Raw genomic sequence first — 10,794 nt, forward strand, 5'->3', positions numbered from 1 at the left:
TGTTGGATGCAGCTTGCGTTCCATTCAGACTCTGAGAAATCATATTGACTTGTTGAGTCAATATTTTGTTCTGAGCCAGTATGGCATTCAGAGTATCAATTTCAAGAACTCCCTTCTTCATAGGCGTCCCATTACTCACATGATTCCTCTCAGAAGTGTACATGAACTGGTTATTAGCAACCATGTCAATGAGTTCTTGAGCTTCTGCAGGCATTTTCTTTAGGTGAATGGATCCACCTGCAGAAGTATCCAATGACATTTTAGCCAATTCAGATAGACCATCATAGAATATATCCAGGATGGTCCATTCTGAAAGTATGTCAGAAGGACACTTTTTGGTCAGTCCTTTGTATCTCTCCCAAGCTTCATAGAGGGATTCACCTTCTTTCTGTCTGAAGGTTTGAACATCCACTCTAAGCTTGCTCAGCTTTTGAGGAGGAAAGAACTTGGCTAAGAAAGCCGTGACCAGCTTGTCCCAAGAGTTCAGGCTATCTCTGGGTTGAGAGTCCAACCATACTCTAGCTCTGTCTCTTACAGCAAAAGGGAAAAGCATGAGCCTGTAGACTTCAGGATCTACTCCATTAGTCTTAACAGTATCACATATCTGCAAGAATTCAGTTAAGAACTGAAAAGGATCTTCAGATGGAAGTCCATGAAACTTGCAGTTCTGTTGCATCAGAAAAACTAATTGAGGTTTAAGCTCAAAATTGTTTGCTCCAATGGCAGGAATGGAGATGCTTCTTCCATGTAAATTGGAATTAGGTGCAGTAAAGTCACCAAGCATTCTCCTTGCATTATTGTTGTTGGGTTCGGCTGCCATCTTCTCTGGATTGTTGTAATTTAGCTTCTCTTAGTTTCCTCTTCAGAGTCCTTTCAGGTTCTGGATCAGCTTCAACAAGAATGCCTTTTTCCTTGTTCCTGCTCATAAGAAAGAGAAGAGAACAAGAAAAGAAGAGGAATCCTCTATGTCACAGTAAAGAGGTTCCTTATTATTAGTAGAAGAAGAAAAGGAATAGGGGTGAAGAAGAATGAAGAATCCAAACACAAGGGTAAGGATAGGAGCAGTGATGTGAGATGAAGAGAAGTGTTAGTAGATGAATAAATAATTAGAAGGAGATGAGGGAGAAGGATTTTCGAAAATTATTTTTGAAAAAGGGTTAGTGATTTTCGAAAATAGTTTTTGAAAAAGGTTAGTAATTTTCGAAATTTTAAAATCAAAAGTTAGAATAATTAGTTAATTAAAAAGAAATTTTGAAAAAGAGGGAAGGGATTTTCGAAAATTAGAGAGAGAGAGAGTTAGTTAGGTAGTTTTGAAAAAGATAAGAAACAAACAAAAAGTTAGTTAGTTAGTTGAAACAATTTTTGAAAAGATAAGAAGTTAGGAAGTTAGAAAGTTAGAAAAGATATTTTGAAATCAAATTTTTGAAAAAGATAAGATAAGAAGATATTTTTGAAAAGATATGATTGAAATTAGATTTTGAAAAAGATTTAATTTTTTTTTAAATCACAATTAATGACTTGATTCACAAGAAATCACAAGATATGATTCTAGAACTCAAAGTTTGAATCTTTCTTAACAAGCAAGTAACAAACTTGAAATTTTTGAATCAAAACATTAATTGATGATGTTATTTTTGAAAATTATGAGATAAAATTAAGAAAAGATTTTTGAAAAATATTTTTATAATTTTCGAAAATAACTAAGAAAAATGAAAAAGATTTGATTTTTGAAAAAGATTTTGAAAAAGATAAGATTTTTAAATTGAAAATTTGATTTGACTCATAAAAACAACTAGATTTTAAAATTTTTTTGAAAAAGTCAAATCTAATTTTCGAAATTTAAGAGAGAAAAAGGGGAAGATATTTTTTTGATTTTTGAATTTTTAATGATGAGAGAGGAAAACATGAAAAATGATGCAATGCATGAGAATTTTGGATCAAAACAATGAATGCATGCAAGAATGCTATGAATGTCAAGATGAACACCAAGAACACTATGAAGATCATGATGAACATCAAGAACATATTTTTGAAAAATTTTTTTATATGCAAAGAAAACATGCAAGACACCAAACTTAGAAATCTTTCATGTTTAGACTCTATGGATGCAAGAATGCATATGAAAAACAAGAAAAGACACAAAACAAGAAAACATCAAGATCAAACAAGAAGATTTACCAAGAACAACTTGAAGATCATGAAGAACACTATGAATGCATGAATTTTCGAAAAATGCAAGACGAACATGCAATTGACACCAAACTTAGAAATTGACTCAAGACTCAAACAAGAAACACAAAATATTTTTGAATTTTTTATGATTTTATGATTTTTTTTGGTTTTTTCGAAAATTATTTGAAAAAGAAAAAATAAGGATTCCAAAATTTTTAATATGAATTCCAGGAATCTTCAATTCTTAGTCTAAAGCTCCAATCTGAGGGTTAGGCATGGCTTAATAGCCAGTCAAGCTCTAGCATGTAAATTACATCCATTGAGGTGATTAGTTGAAGACCAATCCCAAAGCAGTTTGGGTATGGCTTTACAGCCAGATAGGATTCAATATGTTTCATGAAACACTAGAATTCATTCTTAAAAATTCTGAAGAAAAATATATTTTTGAAAACATTTTTTTTAAATTTTTTCGAAAACACGGGAGAAATTTTTGAAAGAATTTTTTTGAAAACGTTTTGAAAATAAGAAGAAAATTACCCAATCTAAGCAACAAGATGAACCGTCAGTTGTCCAAACTCGAATAATTCCCCGGCAACGGCGCCAAAAACTTGGTGCACGAAATTGTGATCATCAATGGCGCCATCAACATGGTACGCTCAATTGTAATCTCAACTTTTTATCACAACTTCGCACATTTAACCAGCAAGTGTACTGGGTCGTCCAAGTAATAAACCTTACGCGAGTAAGGGTCGATCCCACGGAGATTGTTGGTATGAAGCAAGCTCTGGTCATCTTGTAAATCTCAGTCAGGCGGATATAAAATGGTTATGGAGTTTTCGAAAATTAATAATAAAATAAGGATAGAAATACTTATGTAAATCCTTGGTGAGAATTTCAGATAAATGCATGGAGATGCTTTCGTTCCTCTAAACCTCTGCTTTCCTGCTGTCTTCATCCAATCAGTCTTACTCCTTTCCATGGCTGGCTTTATGTAAGGACATCACTGTTGTCAATGGCTACTTTTGATCCTCTCTGGAAAATGGTCCGATGCGCTGTCACTGCATGGCTAATCGTCTGGAGGCATCACCCTTGCCAATGGCTGCATCCCATCCTCTTGTGAAAATGGTCCAAATGCTCTGTCACAGCACGGCTAATCATCTGAGGTTCTCGATCATACTGGAATAGGATTCACCCTCCTTTTGCGTCTGTCACTACGCCCAGCACTCGCGAGTTTGAAGCTCGTCACAGTCATTCAATCCCAGAGTCCTACTCGGAATACCACAGACAAGGTTTAGACTTTCCGGACTCTCATGAATGCCGCCATCAATCTAGCTTACACCACGAAGATTCTGATTAAGAGATCCAAGAGATAATCATTCAATCGAAGGTAGAACGGAAGTGGTTGTCAGGCACGCGTTCATAGGGAATGATGATGATTGTCACATTCATCACATTCAGGTTGAAGTGCGAATGAATATCTTAGAAGCGGAATAAGTTGAATTGAATAGAAAAACAGTAGTACTTTGCATTAATCTTTGAGGAACAGCAGAGCTCCACACCTTAATCTATGGAGTGCAGAAACTCTATCGTTTGAAAATACATAAGTGATAATGGAGTTCATTGGTCTCGGCCCCAGAGGGGAATCGGAGTAACCAAGACTGCTAATACAATAGTAAAAAGTCCTTTTTATACTAAACTAGCTACTAGGGTTTACAGAAGTAAGTAATTGATGCATAAATCCACTTCCGGGGCCCACTTGGTGTGTGCTTGGGCTGAGCTTGAATGTTACACGTGCAGAGGCTCTTTTTGGAGTTGAACGCCAGGTTGTAACGTATTTCTGGCGTTCAACTCTGGTTTGTGACTTGTTTCTGGCGTTTAACTCCAGACAGCAGCGTAGAACTGGTGTTCAACGCCATTTTACGTCGTCTAAACGCGTTCAAAGTATGGACTATTATACATTGCTGGAAAGCCCTGGATGTCTACTTTCTAACGCAATTGGAAGCGCGCCGTTTTGAGTTCTGTAGCTCCAGAGAATCCACTTTGAGTGCAGGGAGGTCAGAATCCAACAACATCAGCAGTCCTTCTTCAACCTCTGAATCTGATTTTTGCTCAAGTCCCTCAATTTCAGCCAGAAAATACCTGAAATCATAGAAAAACACACAAATTCATAGTAAAGTCTAGAAATGTGAATTTAACATAAAAACTAATGAAAACATCCCTAAAAGTAACTAGATTCTACTAAAAACAATGCCAAAAAGCGTATAATTTATCCGCTCATCACAAAAAGAGTGCATCCTATGATGAGATCTTTTACCTTCTCTAGCTATAGTACCTTCTTAGGTTGCAGGCGTGCCATGATCTGGGGAGCTCTCGTCCATCGAGTTCGGACAGTCTGTAGTAGCCCTTTCCGAGTACTTTTACAACTCGGTAGGGTCCTTTCCAATTTGCTGCCAACTTTCCTTCTCCTGGTCGAGTTGTTCCAATATCATTTCGGATTAGGATGAGGTCGTTCTCTGTGAAACTTCTTGGCAATACCTTTTGATTATATCTGGAAGCCATTTGACGTTTTAGTGCTTCTTCCCTGATTCGAGCCCTTTCCCGAATTTCAGGTAGTAGGTCGAGTTCTTCCTTCTGAAGTTGAGAGTTGGCCTTTTCATTGTAGTGAACTACTCTGGGTGACCCTTCCTCGATCTCTACTGGGATCATTGCCTCCACTCTGTATGCTAGTCGAAAGGGTGATTCATTTGTCATGGAGTGTGGCGTCGTTCGATATGCCCATAGGACTTGCGGAAGTTCTTCGGCCCAAGCTCCCTTTGCATCTTGTAGTCTCCATTTTAGCCCTGCCAATATGACTTTGTTGGCAGCTTCGACCTGTCCATTGGCTTGAGGGTGTTCGACGGAGGTGAACTGGTGCTTTATATTTAAGTCGGCTACTAGTCTCCTGAAGCATGCGTCTGTGAATTGAGTGCCATTGTTTGTGGTTATGGAGTATGGAACCCCGAACCTCGTGACAATGTTCCTGTATAGGAATTTCTGACTTCTTTGAGTGGTGGCGCTGGCTAGGGGCTCTACCTCAATCCATTTTGTAAAATAGTCTACTCCGACTATGAGGAATTTTACTTGTCCTGATCCCTGGGGAAAGGGTCCGAGAAGATCAAGTCCCCATTTTGCAAATGGCCAGGGCGAGGTTACACTGATGAGCTCTTCTGGCGGGGCGATGTAAAAGTTGGCATGTTTTTGACATGGTGGACATGTCTTTACAAATTCTATAGCTTCCTTTTGTAGGTTTGGCCAATAAAATCCCGCTCGAAGTACTTTTTTGGCAAGAGCTTGTGCTCCGAGATGATTGCCACACATACCGCCGTGTACTTCTTCTAACACTTCCTTTGTGTTGTTGGTCGGCACGCATTTAAGTAGTGGTATTGAGATCCCTCTTTTGTACAGGATGTTGTTTATAATAGTGTAGTACTGTGCCTCCCTTTTTAATCTTTTCGCCTCTTTTTCCTCCGTGGGGAGCGTCTCTGCTTTGAGGTAGTTAATTATGGGGGTCATCCATCCTTGGTCCTAACTTGTGATGGCTAGGATTTTTTCTGCTTCCGATATTGACGGGTTCTGTAGCATTTCCTGGATAAGGCTTCTATTGTTGCCCCCTGGTTTGGTGCTGGCTAGTTTTGAGAGTGCGTCAACTCGGGCATTTTACTTGCGGGGTATGTGGTAGATTTTATATTCCTCGAGTTGTCCGAGCTGTTCCTTGGTTTTATCCAAATATTTTTTCATGGTGGGATCTTTGGCTTGATAGCTCCCTGTTATCTGTGAGGTGACTACTTGTGAATCGCTGTAAATGTTGAGTTTTTTAGCTCCAACCTCTGTAGCCAGCTTCAAACCGGCTAGTAACGCTTCGTATTCCGCTTGGTTGTTTGAGGCCGGGAATCCGAACTTGAGGGAGAGCTCAACTTGGGTTCCTTGGTTGCTTTCTATTATCACGCCTGCGCTGCTTCCAGTCTTATTTGAAGAACCGTCCACGTAGAGATTCCATTCTGTGGGGGTCTCCAAGGTATCTGTGAATTCTGCGATAAAATCGGCTAGGTACTGTGATTTAATGGCCGTCCGAGCTTCATATTGGAGGTCGAATTCTGATAACTCGACTACCCATTGTAAAATTCTGCCTGCTAAATCTGTTTTCTACAATATTCCTTTTATGGGCTGGTTAGTTCGAACCTTAATGGTGTGAGCCTGGAAGTACGGGCAAAGTCGTCGAGATGTTAGAATGAGGGTATAGGCAAACTTTTCTATTTTCTGGTAGTTCAGCTCGGATCCTTGTAGTGCTTTGCTAATGAAGTAGACGGGTTGTTGCCCACTTTCGTCTTCTCTGACTAGTGCTGAGGCTATTGCCCGGCTTCCTACTGCGAGATATAGTACGAGTGGTTCTCCTTCTCGTGGTCGAGATAAGATAGGCGGTCATCCTAAGAACTCCTTGAAGTCTTGGAAGGCTTGTTCACATTCTGTCGTCCCTTTGAACTGTTTTCCCTTCCTTAAAGTAGCATAGAAGGGGAGAGATCTTATCGCTGCCCCTGCTAAGAATCTGGATAGGGCAGCCAATCTCCCATTGAGTTGCTGTACTTCTTTGACACAGGTCGGGCTCTTCATGTTGAGTATGGCTTGGCATTTATCCGGGTTTGCTTCAATTCCTCTTTGTGAGAGCATGAAACCTAGGAATTTTCCTGCTTCTACCGCAAAGGTGCATTTTGCCGGATTAAGTCGCATGTCGTGCTTCCTTATGGTGTCGAACACTTGAGCCAGGTCGGACAATAATGTATCTTCGCTTTGTGTCTTTATCAACATGTCGTCCACATAGACTTCCATGATCTTTCCAATGTGGTCTGAGAAGACTTTATTCATCAGCCTTTGATAAGTAGCTCCTGCGTTCTTGAGACCGAAGGGCATTACGATGTAGCAGTACTTTGCTTTTGGCGTTAAAAATGAGGTCTTTTCTTGATCTGGTGGATACATGGGGATTTGGTTGTATCCCGAGTATGCGTCCATAAACGAGAGGTATCTATATCCGGAGGAAGCATCTACCAGAGCGTCGATACTTGGGAGTGGGTAAGGATCTTTTGGGCAGGCTTTGTTGAGATCTGTGTAATCGGTACACATTCGCCACTTCCCATTTGATTTTTTCACCAAGACGACGTTGGCTAGCCATAATGGATACTTGACTTCTCTTATGAATCCTGCCTCTAGTAGTGCCTGTATTTGCTCTTCCACTGCTTGGGATCGCTCTGGCCCAAGTTTTCTTTGTTTCTGCTGCATCGGCCGAGATCCCGGGTAGATCGCCAACTTGTGGCACATTAGCTTGGGGTCTATACCTGGCATATCTGCGGCTTTCCATGCGAAGAGATCGACATTATCGTGTAAGAATTGTATCAGTAATTCTTTTGAGTCTCCTCTTAGGATCGTTCCGATATTGGTTGTTTTGTCCGAGGTATCTCCGATTTGAACCTTCTCTATCTCGCCTTCCGGCTGCGAACGGAGTTCTTCTCGTTGCTGAATTCCGCCAAGCTCAATTGTATGAAACTCTTCTCCTCTGCCTCTGAGGTTTAGACTTTCTTTATAACAGCGGCGTGCCATCTTTTGATCTGCTTTTACCGTGGCTATCCCTTCTGTAGTTGGGAATTTCATGCATAGATGTGGAGTTGAGACTATTGCGCCGAGTTGATTGAGTGTTGTCCGACCTATTAGGGCATTGTAGGCTGAACTTACGTCGACCACAATGTAGTCTATTTTGAGGGTCCTGGATTGGTTCCCTTTTCCGAAGGTTGTATGTAGCGATACGTATCCCAGTGGTTGTACCGGGGTATCTCCTAGTCCGAACAGACTATTCGGGTATGCTCTAAGCTCCTTTTCGTCTAGGCCGAATTTGTCGAAGGCTGTTTTGAATAAGATGTCGGTAGAACTCCCTTGGTCTACTAATGTGCGGTGTAGGTTGGCATTTGCCAGTATGATAGTGATGACCTTGAGGTCGTCGTGTCTCGAGATGATGCCGGATGCGTCCTCTTTAGTGAATGTTATTGCAGGGATGTCGGGTGCTTCCTCCTTTCCCTCGACATGATATACTTCTTTGAGATATCTTTTTTGGGATGATTTGGAGATCCTGCCTCCTGCGAATCCCCCGTGTATCATGTGGACGTGTCTTTCTGGTGTCCAAGGTGATCGCTCAGCTCGTCCGTCATCTTCGTCCTTTCGTCTCTTTCTTTGGTCATCATCTCGGGTAGCCAAAAAGCGATCTAATCTTCCTTCTCTCACCAATTTTTCTATGATATTCTTTAATTCGAAGCACTCGTTGGTGGAGTGCCCTCGAACTCGGTGGTATTCATAATATTCCTTCCGGTTTCCTCCTCCTCTTTTGCTTTTGAGTGGCCGTGCTGGGGGAATTTTCTCCGTATGGCAGACCTCTTTGTATACATCGACCAAGGATACTCTGAGAGGAGTGTAGTTATGGTATTTTTTGATTTTCTCCCCTTGTCGATCTTCTTTCCTTTTGGATTCCTTGTCTTTGTCTCGGTACGAGGCCCCAGATTTTGAGGTTTCTCCCAGCCGAGCATTCTCTTCCATGTTGATGTATTTTTCTGCTCGCTCCTGTACTTCGTCTAAGGATGTGGGGTACTTCTTTGATATATATTGGCTAAAAGGTCCCTCTCGTAGGCCATTGATGAGTCCCATGATGGCGGCCTCTGTTGGTAAGTTTTGTATGTCCATGCATGTTTTGTTGAATCTCTCCATGTAGTTGCGGAGGCTCTCCCGTTCTCCTTGCTTGATCCCTAGTAAACTGGGGGCGTGTTTGGCCTTAACTTTCTGGATGGAGAATCTGGCCAGGAACCTTTTGGCCAGGTCGTCAAAGTTTGAGATGGACTTTGGAGGTAGGTTGTCGAACCATCTTATTGCTGTTTTCGTGAGAGTTGTTGGAAAGCTTTGCAACGAACGACATCTGAGGCGTCGGTGAGGTACATTCTACTTCTGAAATTGCTAAGATGATGGCTTGGATCTGATGTGCCTTCGTACGGGGTCATGTTGGGAGCTTTGAAGTCCTTTGGGACTTTAGCTTTCATGATCTCTTTGGTGAATGGGTCTTGATCTTTGTGGGGGCTGTCTTCGTGACCGGATCGAGTTGTTTTGGCCTTGAGATCTGCTTCGAGTTTTAGGAGCTTGTCCTTTAACTCGCGGCATCGCCTTACCTCTCTTTGTAGATCCTTGCCAACTTCTTGTTGATGCTGGCTTTCTTTTTCAAGTTGCTTTAGGCGATCTTGAAGCGCTTCTATTACTCCCGGATGTGATGAGTTTTTGTCTCCGTTAGATTCCGGAGTATCTTTTGGTGTAGCGTCCGCATTTTTGTGCAGCGTTCTGTCCTCTAGATCTGAATCGTGGTCGTTGTCATGGTCGTCCACCATGGTGATGGGATGACTTCCAGGTTCCCCGGCAACGGCGCCAATGTTCCGAGGATTACCTGAAACTGTAGGCCGATCTCAGATGAGATCTTCTGTACTGGTCGGAGATGACGTGTCCGGCTGGCTGGTGGCGGCCGGAGCTGTTGTGTCTGACTTGTTGGACTGGCTGCACTTCTGATCCTTGGTCACCGGAGGGTGGGGGGGTACCTGCAAGAGACTCCGATACTTAAGTTAGCACGGGTATTAAGCAGGTTTATTGTAGAATCAGAGTATGAGTTATACCTGGGTGCTCCAGTGTATTTATAGTAGTGAGATGTGACCTTCTTTGGATAAGATAAGTTAGTTATCTTATCTTATCTTATCTTTTGTTGAAGTTAGCTTATCTTCCCTGGAACCGCCTTTATCTCTATAGGCTTGGACTGCCTTTGGAATTGGGTCGTGTTCCTCTATTTGGGCCCTTTATTGGGCTTTTCTGTTGATTTGGCCGATCTCTTTAAGAAGAGATCGGATAGTCGGACCTGAAGAGGTCGGTCGCCATGTCGCTAAACATCCCGGGTCGGACAGCTCGTCCCAGGGTATGAACAATTGGACCCTTGGATTGATTATAGAGTGCTTGGTGGAGGCTTGGCTAGATAACTGAAGCTTGGATCCATTCGGAGAGAAAATTCAAGAGTTGAAAATTTGCCATCAACAAGGTATGGATTTTAGTTCCGGGTAAACATTATATAATGGTTGATGTGTAGAAAACGATCCAACACAAAACTCACCCACAAGTGTACCGGGTCGCATCAAGTAGTAATTACTCACATGAGTGAGGTCGATCCCATAGGGATTGAAGGATTGAGCAATTTTAGTTAGGTGGTTAATTTAGTCAAGCAAACAAGTGATGATTTGAGTTAATTGTAACCAACAGAAGCTAAATTACATGAAACAAAAAGGGAGAGGGAGAATTGACAGTAAATTAAAGAGCAGAAGAAGTAAAATAGCTAAATCTTAAAGTGCAAGTAATGTAAATGACTGAAACTTAGATTGCAAAAAAAGTAAATTGTAGAAACTTAAAGTGCAAGAAATGTAAATTGCTAGAATCTAAATTGCTGAGAAACTTAAATTGCTTGAAGATTAAAGGGATTTGGGGAGTTTGGATTCAAAATGAAGCAAGAGAATGTAAAGAGCAATCAAG

At 41.4% G+C, this 10,794-nt stretch overlaps 1 non-coding gene across 1 annotated transcript; it reads left to right on the top strand.

The window, feature by feature from the left end:
* The first annotated feature begins 317 nt into the window (after positions 1–317).
* Positions 318–421, top strand: LOC112774858 (small nucleolar RNA R71). Its single transcript, XR_003189316.1, has one exon. It is a non-coding gene; the product is annotated as a small nucleolar RNA R71 (small nucleolar RNA).
* Positions 422–10,794: the final 10,373 nt, after the last annotated feature.

Source organism: Arachis hypogaea, chromosome 18 (genome assembly GCF_003086295.3).
Source record: "Arachis hypogaea cultivar Tifrunner chromosome 18, arahy.Tifrunner.gnm2.J5K5, whole genome shotgun sequence".
Classification (NCBI taxonomy): Eukaryota; Viridiplantae; Streptophyta; class Magnoliopsida; order Fabales; family Fabaceae; genus Arachis; species Arachis hypogaea.